The sequence below is a fragment of the Physcomitrium patens genome, chromosome 4, assembly GCF_059467195.1.
Source record: "Physcomitrium patens ecotype Gransden chromosome 4, ASM5946719v1, whole genome shotgun sequence".
NCBI classification, from domain to species: Eukaryota; Viridiplantae; Streptophyta; class Bryopsida; order Funariales; family Funariaceae; genus Physcomitrium; species Physcomitrium patens.
This window is the reverse complement of record NC_143413.1, coordinates 15,424,717-15,445,270: the sequence shown is the minus strand read 5'-3', so window position 1 is coordinate 15,445,270 and position 20,554 is coordinate 15,424,717. Positions and strand designations below refer to the sequence as shown.

Below are 20,554 nucleotides of genomic sequence, written 5' to 3'. Positions count from 1 at the left end.
TAAGCAATCAAATACGACCCTATCAAAGAAACATCACACAAATCAACATGAGCAATCTCTCCTTTATAATCAATAGATAATCAAATTTCACATATTGTCAAGGATATGAATCTCAAAGAACTAAAGATCAATATACTCTTGCGTCACTTGAAAAGACTAAAAAATTATTTAAAGATGGTATAATATTAAACTAGAATAGCTATTGTTAAAAATAAAAAGACTAAAAAGTCTTGAAACAAGACCAAAGACTAGAAAGGCATTGACAAGAGTAAATAATGCTTCACTCTTGCCTCCATGTATACTATCCAACTAAAAGCTATGTGACGATGTTTTATTGGACCTCCAATATCTGTTCAATTTACAAGACATGTGTCTTAACTTGCAAGGCAAGTTTCTTTTGTGCATGTGATATTGTTAGCTTATATCACAAGCTATCCATACATATAATATATGGCTAATTTGTTGACTAAGTTTCTAACCTACTAATCAACTATAAACATGTATAAAGTCAAATATGCATTTATGAAGCTTCTAAGAAGCTTTGCCGCAAGATAATATCAAATCTATCTACATTTATCTTCTACCTAATACTTCTTATTTAGGTAAATATGTATATTCATGGCATTATCCTCTCTTCTAAAACCAAGTGCTATGAGAAGCGATCATCATATGTTGAAGAAGTCCAACATGCAGCAAATTATGTTTGTCACATATTCTAATCTTTGTTCCTTTTGAAGGTGGTTGATAGGTCCTCTTAGCCATTGATAATGTCTTATTCTAGGCAAAAAGACTACCCTATTATTTAATTATTATTGAGGCCTTTGTAACTTCTTTCAAACAAAATATTTGTAAGATCATGAAGAGTCGTTTTTATCTCTAATAAAATCACCAAATCTTAAGAATCTCTTCCAAGGTTGTGATATCAAATGCATTGTATCTCACTATCTATTCAAGGAAGAACTTACCATTTTTAAAGGTCTTCATTTAAATTATATTTTCTTGAAGGCTATAACAATCGTAATATCTTGTCTAATAAATCAACAAATGATAAGTTTTGAATTAAATGTACTAGTTGTTAATTCTCTATCTTTTTAATACTAAAAATATATAAAATTTTTAAATAAAATTAGAAAATAAAATACAATTTTTTTTAAAGTTTATTTCTTTTATAGCAAAGATTTGCTATTCTTTATCTTAATTTTGATAGATGTCATTGATGAAAAGCATTAATCTTCTTTGCTACATTTGCAAGATTCTTAGCTTGCTTTTATATATATTCACTAATATCATATCCACACTAATGAACAAAATATTCCAACCTATTTTAGCACTGCCTTGAGTTTAAGTTTCTTTTTATTTCAAATTCTTCATTATTATCCACTTTTATAGGAAGAGATGGCATTTGTCTTCTTTCCAAGATATTTATTATTTTTTATGATTTAAGAAGAGACACATAAAATACGGGATGGATCTTTATAGACTTTGGTGAATATAATTAATAAGCAATTAGATTGATTTATTCACAAATAAGAAATGGTCTAAGCTTGCAATAATCCAACTTATCATAAGTGTGACTAGTCTTAATATTGCAACAAAGTAATTACATTTTATTGCTAGCATAAAATTGAGGTTTCTTTTTTGTAATAGGCATCAATGTTATTCTTTTGTCATTCTTGAATTTCTTTTACTTGTGTCGTCATTGTTGTATGTAGCTTAGATAAATAATTTTTCATATATTTTGTTATAAAATTATTAACTTTAAAAAGTCAAAAGCATCAAATCATGGATGATAATCATAATTAGCAAAAAAAGATGTTTATTGCATAGAAGAATGTATCATATTGTTATAAGCAAACTCTATCAATGGTAAAAGAATTTTCTACTCATTTTTTTGGTAATTGATGGTACACCCCAAGTATTGCTCCAAAACTTGGTTTACATGCTTTGTTTGTCTACTGATTTGAGGACAAAAAGTCAAAGATAGTTTTATGTCTACCTTTAAAATCTTAAAAAAGATTTTTTTAAATCTTGATATAAATTGAATCTCCTATCTAATATAATATTCTTGATAATTCATTATAGCAATAGATATTATTAAAAAAAATTTAATTACTTCTTTACTAGTAATAAACTTTATAAATTGTACAAAATGAGCTATTTTGATAAAATGATCTACTATCACAAATATACAATCATATAAACTTGAGATTAAAAGGTTCATAAAAATACCCATAAAAATAAAAGATCATAGTTGTTTTAGAATAGATAATGGCTAAAGAAGTCAAAAAGATTGATGATGAGAAATTTTTGATCTTACATAAATATCACAAGATTGTACAAAGTTTTTAATTGCTTTTTACATTTGAGGCTATCAAAAATCTTTAGATATTAGCTCTAAAGTCTTATTGCATTCAAAATATTTGGCTACTAGAAAATCCAAACGAGCTTGAAGAATATTTAATCATACTTCACCTTCTAAAATGTATAATCATCCTTCAAAATAGAGTAGATTATTCTTGAACTTGAACCTAGAAGTTTCATGAAACTTTAAAAATTTATTCTTAATATCATGAATAAGAAGATTAAAGGATATACTTGATTGAACTTGCTTGAAAAAAGTTGAATCAATAGTTAATGTTAATTTCATTGTTCAAAGATGAGAATGCTTTAACTTCAAGAAAAAATTTCTTTCTTGATTAAAAGCTATATTTCTTTCTTTGGATGTAAGATAAGAACATTTTAAAAGGATGTCTAATAAATCTTATTATTTTTTTCATTAAAAATTGATCTTAAAATCAAATCTTAATAAAGACATGCTCCAACTGATTTAACAACAATTCAAATCACATACCAACACAAAGTACTTGAAGTTCTTGTGTTTTATATATACGAAAATTAGACTAAAAGAACCTTCTAGATAATGATGCTATTCTTGAAATGAATCCATGATTGCAATAAGCTCTTTGTTGTGGATCTTGTAATTAATCTTAGTTATTAAAAACTTTCTTGAATAAAAAACTATTAGATAGAATTTATCATTTGCTTCCATTTGTGACAACATCACATCCATAATAAAATTTGATGTATCTATTTTTATAAAAAAATGCCTTGAAAAATATGACACAATATAAGTTTGATATAAAAATAAATGATTTTTTAAAAAAAAGCTTAAAAATAAAAACTTCAACTTCTTTTTTCTACTCAAGTTTGTCTTTATATATTAAGTGTGTATCAAGGACATGAATCTCGAAGAAAGAAAATCTTCAATACACTCTTGTATCAGTGAAGAGAACTAGAAAGTCATTCAAAAGGTGATATAATGTAAAACTAAAATGGCTATTACTAAAAATAAGAAGACTATAAAGTCTTAGAATAAGACTAAAGACTAGAAAGGAGTTGACAAGAGTAAAGAAGGCTTTACTCTTGCCTCCATATATACTCTTAATTAGGAGCTACATGGCGATGTCCTATAAGATCTCTAAAATATGTTGACTTTGCAAAACACGTATCTTCACTTGCAAGGCAAGTTTTTTATATGTACACCATATGGTTAGCTTGTTCCGTAAGCTACCAACATGTGGTTAACTTGTTGACCAAGTTTCTAACCAACCAATCAATTACAAACACATGTTAAATCAAGCAGCGTCTATGAAGCTTTTAAGAAGCTTCTCTGAAAGGTCTTATAAAATTAGCCTATTTTTATCTACTTTTATCTATTCCTATCTAATCATATAATTATTTATTAAAATACTTATGTATGTTTGTAACAATGTGTAAGAAGAGCCACAATTTAAAAAAAAAAATTGATGAAGATTTGATAATAATTGATAAATTTCTAAAAATATTATATGTCTATAATTATTTTAAAAATCTTCTAATTCATAATAGTCTGCATCATTTTAGGTTCCATCATAAGGCCATTATTTAAAATAATATATCTTAAGAATTCAACTTGAATAGTGTGAAATGTACACTTTTTTATCTTGGCATATAATCCTACATCTCTAAGTTTTTGTAGTATGCAACAAATATGAAGTTTATGCTCTTTTATATTCTAAGATTAGATTAAAATAAATTTTAGATAATAGATGATAAAATCATCAAGAAATTCATGAAAGATAAAATTTATAAGATATTAGAATGCACCAAGTATATTTGTGAGTTTAAAAGACATGACATTATATTTGAAATGTCCATACTTGGTTTGAAATATAGTCTTCTATTTATTTCTTTCTTTGATGCATACTAGATTGTATGCTATTTATAGATCTATATTTTCTTCATTGAATTGATTAAAAAATCCTAAAATCAAAAATAGAAGATACTTATTATTAATAGTGATTTTTTTGAATCCACAATAATCTACACATTTACAAAGATCCACCTTTTTTCTTCAAAAATAAGATGAAAGCTCTTATTAGAGATTTAAAATGGTATATGAAGTTTTTAACCAAATTCTTATCAATATACTCCTTAAATGCAGCCAAATTATTTTACGATAAACTATAAATTTGTCTGAATAGTGGTTGAGCTCTGTCTTAAAGATCAATAGAACAATTATAGAGATGATATTCTAAAAACATATTTATATTTTCTTTCTCAAAAATATTTTGATAATCTTGGTATTAACTTAAAATTCTACTTGAAGGATTTTTTCTATCAAAAATAGGTGTAACATATATATCATAAATTGATCATTCTTTTGTTACATGCATATAAGCTCTCATACCTACCAATAAGAGTTTGGTTGTATTAAATTTATCGATTTCTATTCAATTAGTAGAATCTTCGGCTAAACTATAGAAAAAATCAAGATTATAAGAAATTTAGTCTATTTGAAGGTTATACTTCTCTAGCTACAATAATCCTAAAATAACTATGTTAGAAGAAAATCTAATGACATTCAATATTATTAAGTTATTATGATCTTTAGTTGCTACAATTAAAGGAATTGTTTCATGGATAACATCTTTAGAGGATAATAAAAAACCATCTATGACTTTTACATGCACAAGTTTATTTTTCTTGACTAAAGCTATTTCTTATTTTTTAATAAAGCCTTTGTCTATAAAATAAGCTAAGGCTTCTAAATCTAGCAAGGTAAAGACTTTGTGATTTTTTGGTTCCAAACAAACTTCAATTATAAAATAAGATGAGGGATTTGAAGAGAGAATAAAATCTTTACTAGATGTTACATAAGATTTTAACCACATGATTCTTATTGTAATTGAAAAAACTTGTTTTCCAACACATTGTCCTCTATGGCTATCGTGCTCTTTATTTTGTAGTTGCGTTGCTTCTTTGGATAATGTTAAGCAATATATTTAGGTTCTCCACAATATAAGTATAAACCTTCTTGATGATGTCAAGTTTTTTCTTGCTTGATAAGAAGCTTAAAACATATTGTATGAATTTGTATAGATTTTGGTCTTAATGAATAAACTTTTGTAAACTTAGTGATTGTCACCATAGCTTGATTTGTACATCTCCAACCAAATCTTTGTTCTTGGCATCTTTCAAAGAGTTAATTGTCAAATACAATGGCTTGAGCAATAAATTGCTCTAACGAGCCTACTCTTGGTATCATCAATATCAAATATTTGACATTATTTATTAATCTATATTGAAATTGATTAACAAAGGTTTTATCATTCTTATCTATATTATAAGTAAGATTTTAAAATTTTACAACATATATGATGGTTGAATGTGATTCTTATTGTAAAAATACAAGTTTGGTCTCTATTACCCTTTTTTCATCACTTTCTCTAAAAGTAGTAGTAAATACTTTTAAGAATGAATTCAAATCATAGAAAAGATGTGAATTTATTTTCCATCAAAGATGTAAAGCAAGAGAGAACATTCTTAGAGAGAAGTGCACTCATGAATCCAACTTGAATAAGTCTATCAAGATATTAAGAATAATACAACCTTAGATAGAACTTTACTTATTGTAAAAACCTTCAAAATTTTGATCTTGTTCTATTAAACTTCTCAAGGATATTTATCCTTGTTTCTCTCATACTTAGAATAATAAGACTTCTTAGATTTAGTTATGAGCTTGATCTACTTGTTTCTCTCAATTACACAACTTCTTGAAATAGACTTTCAACTTTATTTTTGACATCTTCTATAGGTGTCAAAATAATATTCTAATAATTGACATTAAATATACATGAGATTTCTATCCTTAGAGTATTGACAAGCTCATGAAGATTTATAATAGTTGCAAATTTATTCTTACTTCCACCAAGAGTAGCATCTATAATTTTTTCTTACATAGATAATTCAAAAAAAAAATCTAAAAGTCAAATCAAAAGAAGATAATCTATAACTTTTAATATCAAATGAGAGTTTCCACAAAGAGGGATAGTCTACTCTTTTTAAGAAAAATAATCAATGTTAAAAAATTAAAAATGAGTTTAAAGATAGGTAATTTGTAACCTTCAAAACATAACAATAGAAGTAAAGCAATGCACTTACTTTTAACACAAAATAAGGACAACAAATTAGCACTCTTGCCAAATTGTCAAGAACATGAATTTCAAAAAAAAAATCTCAATACACTCTTATGTCACTTAAAAAGACTAGAAAATCATTCAAAGATGATAATATATTGAATAAGAATGGCTATTGTCAAAGATAAAAAGATAAGAAAGACTTGAAACAAGATTAAGGACTAAAAAGGTATTGACAAGAGTGAAGAAGGCTTCACTCTTGCCTCCATATATATACTATCCAACTAGGAGTTACATGGTGATATCCTACATGATCTCTAATATGTGTCAAATTTGCAAGACATGTGTCTTAACTTACAAGGCAAGTTTCTTATATGGACGCCACATTGTTAGCTTATACCACAAGCTATCCACATATGCGATACATGGCTAACTTGTTGGCTAAGTTTCTAACCTATTAATCAACTATAAACATGTATAAAATCAAATATGCATCTATGAAGCTTCACCACAAGATAATATTAAATCTACCTACATTCACCTTCTACATAATACTTCTTATCTAAATAAATATGTATGTCCATGACACATACAAGGCTTTTTATCTTGTCAACCCTTTGCTCCTCAATAACAAAGGTTAAACTTGTCAACCAAAACAAAAACACCCAACAACATAGTTCATAGCTAAAATAATCAATGATGTTTGGAAACAACTTGATTGATACAAAAGAGACTACAACAATACAAACTTTACACAACTCTATCTACATGCAATCTCACCGACAACCACTCTCTTCAAACTTAGTATATGAAAAAAAACTCCATCTTATATATGTTTCATACTCTAGCATACCAATTTGCTCTTCTTTTTGTTGTTGAAGTGATCCCACTTGGCAAACATGATGGCACACTCGCTAAAGGTGGTGCCACTCTTCATCGAGCTAATGAGCAAAGCGACAAATCAAAGGTGATACCTCTACATCGAGCTAATGAATAAGTGACAAATCAAAGGTAATACCTCTACATCGTTTCTTTAGCAATCCAATCCATTTTTATTTATTTATTTTTCCAAATCGACCAAAAGTAGAAAATGTAGGTACTTTGAGAATACACCATGATAAAAAAAAATCTCTACCACTTCTAATACAACTCTGCCGCTCACCAGCAATGTGATGCTTGCAGCAAGAGGGGGTGTTGGAACTACAATAACCTTTATTGTCACCTTCGACATCCATCCATGGATGACGTCCACAGATAGATATACACGTCAAACTACACGATGAGATCCTATTCATCCGGATCTCAACCAGTCTGCTTATACTCTATGCATCATCCACAGTGGTAACAAAGTTGAGTATTATTAATTTATATTTCCTTGAATCTCTTCCTTGAATCTCCTCGTTATTTCCTCGAAAAGGTGGAGACCGAGGGCCATGCGGCCTAGTGTGACGTAGTGGGTGCGGGGTCGCACTTGAGGGCCTCTGGAAGCATGCTTCGTGCTCGATGCTGTGAGAACAGACGAAGGCAGCGAAAAGGGAGAAATGTGGTGCGCGGCGAGAGCGATAACGGTTGTCACCTCAATCCAACCAGAAGAGGCAAGCGGGGTTGAACCGCTGACCTATCGGACTGCAGCCGATTGCTCTACCACTGAGCTATACCTCCTTCACATGCCCTCTACAGGTCTCGAACCTGTGACCTTCGCGTTATTAGCACGACGCTCTAACCAGCTGAGCTAAGAAGGCACAGATGCAAGCTCCGATTCCTATCACAATACCCATACCGTTATCTCTTCCCAGCCTCGTCCTCCTCCACCCATCCACTTCTCTCTCCCTCTCTGAGAGCTCCTCTTTGGGCATCGGTGGCGCCGAGCACGCGCTGTGGACTGCCGTGGCACTGGCTCTTTGTGGTTGTCACGAACATTTGTGCTCTTCCTCCTGCTATGCTGTCGTAAGACTTTCCTGGTTTGGGTGTCGCCACAATCATTCCCGTTGTGAAGTCTCTGGAATCTGATTCCTTTCGCCTGTGTAACATGGAGTGCGCCGGAGCTCCATGGCAGGCGCGGCTTGGTCTTCGATGAGACCGGCCGTTCAGCCCACGTCCGAGGACTCCCGCCTGCGCGAAATCGTGCATCGTGAATCCCTTCCAGCGCACTCACTGGGTGGCTCTTTCTCTCTTGATTCTTGAAAGTGGACTGAAGTTGCTCTGGCCATGTTATCGATTCTAGTCGGAGGAAGCGACTTAGTGCGGAGGCGTGTTCACGAATTCGCGCTTTTCCATGCCATCGCTCAACTAAGGTCACGAACAGATTTCATGAGCGGTTCCTTCGTGCATCACATTTCCCTCTCTTTATCGATCTCTCTTGAAATATGTCACTCTCCACTCTTGGCAGTCTGCGTGTGAGTGTATGTGTCTCCTTCGGTTGAGCATGCAGCCCTTGCCAAGACTCGCGCGTCTTTCGATTTATGTTTCTCAAAACATGGATCACTTATAAGAAACCTGAAGAAATAGATTTGATGGCACCTATAATATCATATTCGACCTGGACAGTCTGGAAGACTCTTTGGTGGCTCAGGACTGCCGTGCACTAGGGTACATTGGCTGCAGAGATCGTGTAAAGCTATTACAGTTGAGGTTGCTGAAGCAGCGTCGCCTCTTCCAACTGCTGCTGGTCCTGGCATCGAAGCCGGGCTCCCTTCCCCAAACCACCCTCATTCAGATTCTACATAGCAGTTTATCTTGGAGATCAACGTCCTCTAGGTACGAGACTTCGGAGTTCACAATCGCAGTCCTCGCTCCCTGGTGCACATTGTGTCAATTGTAACTTGGATCCTGCTGATTGTGTTCGTACGCATGAATGAAGAATACCAATGTGAACGTTGCAGGTACAGTCTTGTATAAAGTTTCACATGAGATACCAGACTGCTACTGGTGTGGGCAAGTATCTTTACAGCCTTGTTTATGCTGAATGCGCGTATATGTTTGTGATGTATTCTCAGTGTCAACGCATGGGGTGCTGTCTAGTGTCGTCATAAAGATATCGAGTTGAGCCAATCGAGAATTTATTGACTAGATTTGTACTGATTACGGGCATTCTATTCGCACGCACGTGGCTTTATAAGATCCAAGCTCCATATTTTTGAGAGCACATAGCTGCAAATTTGCTTGGATTGCAGTGAGCACGATGCAAAGTGACTTGGGTTTATACTGATCTCACATAGATGGCTTTTGCAGCTAGCGGTGCTCGTTGCGCCCTTGAACTTCTTTGGGATTCGGAGCATCAACATTGTTACACATGTCATGCACCCAGAGAACCTCGCCTCTTTCATTTTGGGTCAGTCTATTAGCATGCACGTTTAAGATGAGATATGATTGCAGTGTTAACCCCACTTTCTTCATAAGCTATTGATGCAGATGTTCATTTATAGTGAGTCGCAGCCGGTTAGCACCGGAGGGAAGAAAGCTGGCACCTATGCGTAGTAGTTGCTAGTTCCTGCATTGCTCTTGTGGGTGCATGGCCACTGAGTAGCTAGTGAAATCTCATAACAGCAATAAATCTAGAAGTGGATTTGATTCCACACCACCTCGAAATAGCAGTGTTTGGCATTTGCAGCCGAGCAAAATAGCACACCAAAAATACTGCTAGTGTGCCTTATCAACATGTTTTTATCAATTGTGATTGTGCTGTAATTTCAAATATTTGTCAATATTTCATAGTTTTACTTTGTGTTATAGAGTTTAGATTTGGTTTCATAGATAAGATGTTGATAAGAAAATTGCAAGTAGAAAGAACATTGTATTAAAGTATATAAGTAAATAATAAAGTAGAATAAGTAACATTGTAGAGGATACTACTTTAGGTAAGTTACTATTGATTTAAGGATTGGTTCTTGGTATGTAAGAAGGCCAAGATATAAAATAGATGAACACACCAAGGATCTGATAGGGACATAGTCCTTAGAACCTTTTAGAGACAAGTTTCTAGAACCTTCTAGAAGCAAGTCTCTGGAACCTTCTAAAAGCTTCTTAGTTGGTAGAAGATGTTAGGGACATAGTCCTTAGAACCTTCTAGAAGCTTCCTAGTTAGTAGAAGTTGCTTGAGAAGCTTCCTAAATAGGAGTATATGTTGGAATTGAGGCTGAAGAATTCTTCAGTCTCGACAACGCATCTCTTGGATCTCTAGCTCACCTCTCTGGTGTTGTTCTTGTATTCATCTGATTAATCTAGTTCTTGCCAGTTCTTCTTGAACTTCTTGTTAGATCTCGAGTCTGTATTTCTATGTCCATGACAGTTTGTCGAGACTTCACTCACCTCAGATATCAGAGTTAGTTTCTTCCTCGTTAGAGTGCGGATTACCTCTCTGCTTGGAAGTTTACTAGCATTTTAGAGGTTGCGGATTAACCTCTTCTAAACTGTTACTTCTTTTGTTACAATATTGGAGACTTATTCTTCTTGGAGAGAGTGGATTACTCCTTTTCTTGAAGTTCTTAAGGCATTTTAGAGGTTGCGGAGTACCCTCCTCTAAACCAATATTGTCTTCTTGTAGAGTCATTTCCGTCCTTCTCTTAGAATAGCCGGAGGCCAAGACATTAGTATGACAGAAAGTTCGGAGTCTAAGTTGGATGTTATCATGAATGCCCTTGCTACATTATCACAAAGAACTGTAGAGATTGAAGGAGTTGTCGCAAGGCTTCATAATGATGGAGCATCTGAGATGGCACAATCTAGGTTGCACCAACCTCAAACTTTTACACTTGGAGAAGCATCTTTGCCTCAGGTTCGACAAGCATCGCTGGTTCTACAACATAAGGAGCCTCGAGTTAGCCTTCCGGACAAGTTTGGTGGTACGCATTTCAAGTTTCGAGGATTTGTCAATCAAATTAGGTTGATAACAGTTTTACAGTCCGAACGCTATCCAACGGAGGAGTCACGTGTTGGGCTTGTTGGAACCTTACTTACAGGGCAAGCTCTATCATGGTTTGCTCCTTTGTTTGAGAAACGATCATCCATACTAAATAACTTTGAAACCTTTTTAGAGGCGTTTGCGGAAGCATTTGGTGAACACGACAAGGTTCGATGGGCTACAACAAAGATCCGATCACTACGATAAGGGATGCGCTCTGCATCAGTCTATGCATCGGACTTCAAGCAATTAGCATGGGACATCAATTGAGACGAAGAAGCGTTGATGAATCAATTCTATTGGGATTTGAAAGATGATGTGAAGGATTTGCTGTTAACTCTTCTTGATCTACAAATACTCAACGAAGCTATTAGCCAAGCTGTGAAGTGCGATAACCACCTATTTCAACGTCGCCAAGACCAACGTTCAAGACAACATACGATTCGCCACACCCCAACTATGTCGGCCAGGAGCATGAATTCACATTCAGAAGTAGAAGACATGCAAATTGATGCGGTACGTGTCAAATCTCTTACTCTAGAAGAAAAAAAGCAGCGTATGGAGGAAGGTCTATACTTGTATTGCGGTGAAGAAGGCCACAAAGTTGGAAACTGCCCCAAGAAGCAAAATCGACGTATTATCAAGACTAGGGGTACGTTTATTCAAGAAAACAAAGATGCCCAATCACAATAAGAACCGTGCGGTTGGGCAGTGAAATATCGCAACAACAACCAGGTTCCTTTCTTTCCGCTCAATCTGTCCTTTATTTTACAATCCCTTTGTTTATTGGCCCTCAGAAACTGAGAACCTTAGCATTATTAGATTCAGGAGCATCTGCTTGTTTCTTAGACGAAGAATTTGCAAGGCGTCATAAGATCCCTTTAGTACAAAAATCCAAACCTGTTCACGTTGAGGTCATAGATGGGCGACCTATATTGTCTGGTAGTATCACCTATGAATTAGAACCTATAGAAGTGACGTTTAATGGCCATAGTAGTCATATTATTTTTAATATTATTAGAATCCCATCAAATCCTATTATTCTTGGTCTTTCTTGGTTAAAAAAGCATAACCCATCTATAGATTGGAGGTTGCGGAAGATGATCTTTCCCACAAAACCACCCAAGAGCAAGCCTAGTAGAAAACCCTGAATAGAAAAATCCTTATTCATTGGAGCAAGAGCGTTTATAAGATCATCCAAGGAAGGCACACTGTTTGTCTTTTATGCGGCTCCAACTACTGGAGAGAAGATCTCGACAACAAGTATACCTGAGCAATATAAGGATTTTAAAGATGTGTTTCAAAAGAAGAATGTCGACATGCTACCGGAACACCGATCATATGATTGCGCCATAGACTTGCAGGAAGGAGCACAACCACCTTTTGGCCCAATCTTCAATCTATCACAGACGGAGTTGGCGGAGTTGCGGAAGTACGTCGACGAGAATCTAGCCAAGAACTTCATCTGTCATTCAAAATCGTCAGCTAGAGCACCCATCTTATTTGTGAAGAAGAAAGATGGCTCGTTGCGGATGCGTGTAGACTATCGAGGCCTCAAGAAAGTAACAAAGAAGAATCGTTATCCGTTACCTTTGATTTCTAGTCTCTTAGAACAACTTGGATGTGCAAGGATTTTTACAAAAATTGATCTAAGGGGAGCTTACAACCTCGTACAAATCAAGGAAGGAGATGAATGGAAGACAACATTCCGTACAAGGTATGGCCATTTTGAATATAATGTCATGCCCTTTGGTCTTACCAATGCTCCAGCGGTCTTTCAACATATGATGAATGACATTTTTCAAGAGTACCTTGACGATTTTGTTGTCATCTATTTGGATGATATTTTGATATTCTCCAAAAATGAGGAAGAGTATGAAAAACACGTTCGTTTGGTATTAGAGAAACTACACGAGCGTGGACTATATGCCAAGTTGGAGAAGTGTTTATTTCACCAAATAGAGATGGAATTTCTCGAGTTCGTTGTGACTACGAAAGGCTTGAAGATGGACCCCAAGAAGGTGGAAGCAATTGTGTCTTGAGAGGTTCCGAAGATGGTTAGAGACGTACAATGCTTTCTTGGTTTTGCCAACTTCTATCTGATCTTCATCAAGAATTACTCTCAAGTTGCTGCTCCTCTCACTCGGTTGACATGCAAGGATAAGCTGGAATGGGGACCTCTAGCAGAGAAGGCGTTTCAAAACCTGAAGACCGCATTTACTACTGCTCCAATCTTGGTACATCTAGACTTTACAAAGGCCTTCTATTTAGAAACTGATGCTTCGGATTTTGCTTTGGGAGCTGTACTTTCACAAATGGGAGAAGACAAGAAGCTCCATCCAGTTGCATTCTATTCTCAAAAGTTCTCTGCTGCTGAAATCAATTATGAGATCCACGATAAAGAACTTCTTGCTATAGTGGATTCTTTCCAAGAATGGCATCATTTTCTTGAAGGAGCTACACATCTAGTGACCATATACACAGATCACAAGAATTTGGAGTATTTCATATCGACTCGAGTTCTAAATCAACGTCAAGCTCGATGGGATATGTTGCTATCTAGGTTTGATTTTGTTATCACTTATCGACCTGGAAAGCAACAAGGACTATCTGATGCCTTATCGAGGAGATCGTATCTTGTACCAAAGGCTGGAAAAGCAGCGTTTGGTCAACAATGTACGACATTGTTGAAGCCGGAGCAATTTCAGCTTTGCGCTACTATTATGCCAATTGATGCTGACTTCTCGAATCAGGTACGTGCCGTAACCATTGAAGATTCAGTAGCCATTGATATTAAGCAGCATGCCAATGACGACAAGTTTAAGGTGGAGGGAGATCTTTTATACTTTGAAGAGCGGTTATATATCCCAAAAGGACCACCACGACTCCGAGTTCTTCAATCTCGCCACGATTTTCCAGCTGCGGGACATTTTGGATTCAACAAGACCTTGGAGCTTATTTCTCGAGATTTTTGGTGGCCTCAAATGTGGAAGGATGTGAAAGATTTTGTCCTCTCCTATGACATCTGTTCAAGATCCAAGAATCCTCGGCATCGCCTTTATGGACTCCTACAGCCATTGTCAATTCCACGTCGACCATGGTCTTCAATTTCCATGGACTTCATCACGGACCTGCCATCATCGAACTCATTTGACAGCATAGATCGGCTTACAAAAATGACACACTTTGTCCCTTGCAAGAAGACATCGTCGAGTGAAGTCACAACAAGGCTCTTTCTCAATAATGTGTATCGATATCATGGACTACCAGATGATATCGTATCAGATCGAGGAATCCAGTTCGTATTGAAGTTTTGGAGATCTCTCTTTGAGATACTGAAGGTGGATATCAAGCTTTCTTCGACTTTTCATCCTCAAACTGACGGTCAAACGGAACGAGTGAACCAAGTCTTGGAACAATACTTACGATGCAGCATCAACTATCAACAAGACGATTGGACCACATATCTGCTGCTAGCCGAGTTTGTATATAACAACACCCTCTATGCGTCAACTCAATACACACCATTCTTTTTCAACTATGGGTATCATCAAAAGCTTGATTTATTGAGTCCATCAACAAATAACAATCAGCAGCTGAAGGATTTGCGAAACAACTATCAGAGCTTCAAAATACGTTGAAGCTTCAATTACAATCCGTTCAAGAATCCTACAAGGCGTCTGCAGATAGATTTCGAAATCAAGCACCTACTTTGAAAATTGGAGATAAAGCATGGCTTCTTCAATGGAATATCAAGACCAAGCGACCATGTGAAAAGTTGGACTATCGAAGATTGGGACCATTTATCATCCAAAAGCAAATCAATCCAGTGGCGTACCGTTTGGAATTACCGGCTTCTATGAAGGTACATCCAGTCTTTCATGTTTCTTTGTTGGAGCCTTATCGAGAGTCATCTTTTCCTGGAAGAGTGCAATGTCCGCCACCTAGTATTGAGATCGAGAACCACGAGGAATACGAGGTTGAAAAGGTACTGGATTCTCGGCGAAGGTGGGGCAAGTTGGAGTATCTTGTTCATTGGTGCGGCTACGACATTAATGAGCGAACGTAGGAGCCAGCTAAAAATCTCACCAATGCGCCGCAAAAGGTACAGGAGTTTCATCAACAACATCCTCATAAATCTAAGCCGGTTCGACAATAGCTTCTTTCTGAAGCTTGCTCACCCAAGAATATAAGAAAGGGAGAGAGCACCACCAAAATTCGTACTTGATGTAGTTATTTTCTCCAAGATAAAATAGAATTTTTTCAGTAGCCATAGTTTGGTCTTCAGATATGGATAGCCAAGAGATAGATACTATGCCAGTCAGATTATCTCAACCAACTAGTTCACGAAGGCGACCCCGAGATGAAGAACCACCTGCACCACGACGACGATGGAGGATACCAAGTAACCGATCATTGGTGATTGTATTTGAGTCCGAGCCTGCTTACGATGGTCAACTAGAAGGCATATTTGCAGGACAATTTTACAATGAAGACACGTTGTCGTATTACGTGCTTTCCTGCTCGAGAACGCGCCGGGCGTCTGCCTGTAGAAGGTAGTATGGAGATTCGCCGATAATCACGCAGTCTATCAGTTTTTGATTGCTGGAATATAAACGACTACAACAATGTACAGTAAATCTATACGGGTGCTCTTCGACTGCTTGTCGAAGTCCTTTTTGCCCCAGCCGGTAGGTCTCTAGACGTTACAGAGAACCCCGTACAACCCAAACTGTTAACCTTCAATACTGCTTTGTACTTACGATCTTGTATCCACTGACTGTCTTGTTAGATTAACCCAATAAATTTCATTCACTCCGCATACTCAATCCTATAGACACCCTTTTAATCCTTCAATCACAGACGTAACTCGATTTCACAAAACAGTCAAGAGTATTCAAACCCACTTCATTTAAAAATCTCGATTCACCATTACAACATTGACTTCAGCAGCGATTGCCTCAGTCTTCTCAAAACTCCACGAAGAAAAAAAATCCAAATTCTCTGTCTTTCCTTCCTCGACCCGAAGCATGAAGCTCCTCTCTCTAATTCCCTTCATCTTCAAAAACCTCCAATAAAAAAAACCGAACTGGTAACCTTGCAGAAGCTTGAAAAAACTCGCTCCCCCCCCCCCCCGATTTCCCCTTAAAAAAAAAAACCCACACCACTCCAAAACTATATCCCCCCCTAACCTTATCCTCTGAATTTCTTCAATCTTTCGTCTTAGATCCGGAATTGGCTCCCACCTCAAGCTTGGATCCGAAATTGGCTCTCACTTCAACTTGGATTCGAAATTGGCTCTCGCCGCCAAGCTTTCTCCTCCGTTTTTACCTTTAAGAAATCCATTTACCGAAAACAACGTTCCCTGAGACGGCACAGAGAACAGGACAGCCTGAAACAGAATCGAACCCCGTAATCGGGACCACATTGAGTCGCCCGACCAATTCAGGTCTTGTATTGGTAAAGATGCCCGTAGTAACCTGGATGTTCCCGTAATTGGGTCAAATTGGTCCTCGCGTCAGATTGGCTAAGACCCGTAGTAAGACCTGGATTTCCCGTAACTAGACTGCATTGGGTTGCCCCACCAATACAGGTCTCATATTGGGTAAGAGGACCCGGATTGGATTATCGAAATTGGATCCAATTGGCTCCTCGAACCCGTCGTGTGAATTGGTCCTTCTCTTCCTGCTGACTCCCGTTATTGGAATCGAACGGGGCATTTCAGTATGCCCCGGCTGACTGTAACGGAGTGACTGAACCTGACCACTCAGTATTTGTACTGGAGTTGGTCGATGTTCCCAATATTCGAGGTAACTGAATATTAATAAAATTCCCCTTTCTTTTTATTTTCACTGTATACTCGTGTTACAACACGACAACGGAAGTTCATGCTTGGTCAGAAGTTGAAGGAGTGGGCCACTACCATTGGCTTCAAGGGCCGATGAATCACTTGCCTCGTGAACAACAGTTGGAGTTCATAGCAGACGTTATGTGACAGATCTTCATTTTCTTGCGTTGGTACTGATTGACAACAACATTGCTTCTTAGAGACCTCAAAGCTAAAGGAGGGGGTGATGTTAGGGACATAGTCCTTAAAACCTTCTAGATACAAGTTTCTAGAACCTTCTAGAGACAAGCTTCTAGAACCTTCTAGAAGCAAGTCTTTGGAACCTTTTAAAAGCTTCTTAGTTGATAGAAGATGTCAGGGACATAGTCTTTAGAACCTTCTAGAGATAAGTTTCTAGAACCTTCTAGAAACAAGTCTCTGGAACCTTCTACAAACAAGTCTCTGGAACCTTCTAGAAGCTTCCTAGTTGATAGAAGTTGCTTGAAAAGCTTCCTAAATAGGAGTATATATTGGAATCGAGGCTGAAGAGTTCTTCAGTCTCGACAACACATCTCTTGGAGCTCTAGCTCAACTCTCTGGTGTTGTTCTTGTAATCATGTGATTAATCTAGTTCTTGCCAGTTCTTCTTGAACTTCTTGGTAGATATCAAGTCTGTATTCTGTGTCCGTGACACTTACCAATGCTCCAACAATCTATCAACATATAATGAATGATATTTTCTGAGAGCACCTTGACGATTTTGTTATCATCTATTTGGATGATATTTTGATATTCTCCAAAAACGAAGAAGAGCATGAAAAGCATGTTCGTTTGGTCTTGGAGAAACTATGCAAATGAGGACTATATGCCAAGTTGGAGAAGTGCTTATTTCACCAAATAGAGATGGAGTTTCTAGGGTTTGTTGTGACTACGGAAGGCTTGAAGATGGACCCCAAGAAGGTGGAAGCAATCGTGTCCTGAGAGGTTCCGAAGACGGTTAGAGTTGTACAATGCTTTCTTGATTTTGCCAACTACTATCGGATCTTCATCAAGAATTACTCTCAAGTTGCTGCTCCTCTCACTCGGTTGACATGCAAGGATAAGCTGGAATGGGGACCTCTAGCAGAGAAGGCGTTTCAAAACCTGAAGACCGCATTTACTACTGCTCCAATCTTGGTACATCTAGACTTTACAAAGGCCTTCTATTTAGAAACTGATGCTTCGGATTTTGCTTTGGGAGCTGTACTTTCACAAATGGGAGAAGACAAGAAGCTCCATCCAGTTGCATTCTATTCTCAAAAGTTCTCTGCTGCTGAAATCAATTATGAGATCCACGATAAAGAACTTCTTGCTATAGTGGATTCTTTCCAAGAATGGCATCATTTTCTTGAAGGAGCTGCACATCTAGTGACCATATACACAGATCACAAGAATTTGGAGTATTTCATATCGACTCGAGTTCTAAATCAACGTCAAGCTCGATGGGATATGTTGCTATCTAGGTTTGATTTTGTTATCACTTATCGACCTGGAAAGCAACAAGGACTATCTGATGCCTTATTGAGGAGATCGTATCTTGTACCAAAGGCTGGAGAAGTAGTGTTTGATCAACAATGTACGACATTGTTGGAGCCAGTGCAATTTCAGCTTTGCGCTACTATTGTGCCAATTGATGCTGACTTCCTGAATCAGGTATGTGCCGTGACCATTGAAGATTCAGTAGCCATTGATATTAAGCAGCGTACCAATGATCACAAGTTCAAGGTAGAGGGAGATCTTTTATACTTTGAGGAGTAGTTATATATCCCAAAAGGACCAGCATGACTCCGAATTCTTCAATCTCACCACAATTTTCTAGCTGCGGGATATTTTGGATTCAACAAGACCTTGGAGCTTAATTCTCGAGATTTTTGGTGGCCTCAAATGTGGAAGGATGTGAAAGATTTTTTCCTCCCCTATGACATCTGTTCAAGATCCAAGAATCCTCGGCATCGCCCTTATGGACTCCTACAGCCATTGCCGATTCCAAGTCGACCATGGTCTTCAATTTCCATGGACTTCATCACGGACCTACCATCATCGAACTCATTTGATAGCATCATTATCGTGGTAGATCGACTTACAAAGATGGCGCACTTTGTCCCTTATAATAAGACATCGTCGAGTGAAGTCACAACAAGGCTCTTTCTTGATAATGTATATCGATATCATGGACTACCAGATGATATCGTATCACATCAAGGAACCCAGTTCGTATCAAAATTTTGGAGATCTCTCTTTGAGATACTGAAGGTGGATATCAAGCTTTCTTCGGCTTTTCATCCTCTAACTGACGGCCAAACGAAATGGGTGAATCAAGTCTTGGAACAATACTTATGATGCAGCATCAACTATCAACAAGACGATTGGACCACATATCTGTCGTTAGCCGAGTTAGCATATAACAACACCCTCCATGTGTCGACTCAATACACACCATTCTTTTCCAACTATGGATATCATCCGAAGCTTGATTTATTGAGTCCGTCAACAAATAATAATCCAGCAGCTGAAGGATTTGCGAAACAAATATCAGAGCTTGAAAATACATTGAAGCTTCAATTACAATCCACTCAAGAATCCTACAAGGCGTGTGCAGATAGATTTCGAAATGAAGCACCTACTTTGAAAATTGGAGATAAAGCATGAGTTTTTTGACGGAATATCAAGACTAGGCGACCATGTGATAAGTTGGACTATCGAAGATTGGGACCATTTATCATCCAAAAGTAAATCAATCCAGTGGCGTACCGTCTGGAATTACCGGCTTCTATGAAGGTACATCCAGTCTTTCATGTTTCTTTGTTGGAGCCTTATCGAGAGTCGTCTTTTTGTGGAAGAGTGCAATGTTTGCTACCTAGTATTGAAATCGAGAACCACGAGGAATACGAAGTTGAAAAGGTATTGGATTCATGGCGAAGGTAAGCAAGTTGGAGTATCTTGTTCATTGGTGCGGCTACGACATTAATGAGCAAACATGGGAGCCAGCTGAAAATCTCGCCAATGCGCCACAAAAGGTACAAGAGTTTCATCAACAACATCCTCATAAATCTAAGCCGGTTTGACGATAGCTTCCTTCTGAAGCTTGTTCATCCAAGAATGTAAGAAAGGGAGAGAGCACCACCAAAATTCGTAGTTGATGTAGTTATTTTCTCCAAGATAAAATAGAATTTTTTCAGTAGCCATAGTTTGGTCTTCAGATATGGATAGCCAAGAGATAGATACTATGCCAGTCAAATTATCTCAATCGACTAGCTCATGAAGGCAACCCCGAGATGAAGAATCGCCTACACCACGACGACGATGGAGGATACCAAGTAACTGGTGACT

General features: G+C 36.9%; 1 long non-coding RNA gene and 2 other non-coding genes across 3 annotated transcripts; 1 reads left to right on the top strand and 2 right to left on the bottom strand.

The window, feature by feature from the left end:
• Positions 1-8,048: 8,048 nt before the first annotated feature.
• Positions 8,049-8,120, bottom strand: TRNAC-GCA (transfer RNA cysteine (anticodon GCA)). The gene has a single exon. It is a non-coding gene; the product is annotated as a tRNA-Cys (tRNA).
• A 6-nt stretch (positions 8,121-8,126) lies between these two features.
• TRNAI-AAU (transfer RNA isoleucine (anticodon AAU)) lies at positions 8,127-8,200 on the bottom strand. The gene has a single exon. It is a non-coding gene; the product is annotated as a tRNA-Ile (tRNA).
• Positions 8,201-8,213: 13 nt separating this feature from the next.
• LOC141045295 (uncharacterized) lies at positions 8,214-10,160 on the top strand. Its single transcript, XR_012217345.2, has 2 exons — positions 8,214-9,215; positions 9,690-10,160. It is a non-coding gene; the product is annotated as an uncharacterized LOC141045295 (long non-coding RNA).
• The last annotated feature ends 10,394 nt before the right edge of the window (positions 10,161-20,554 follow it).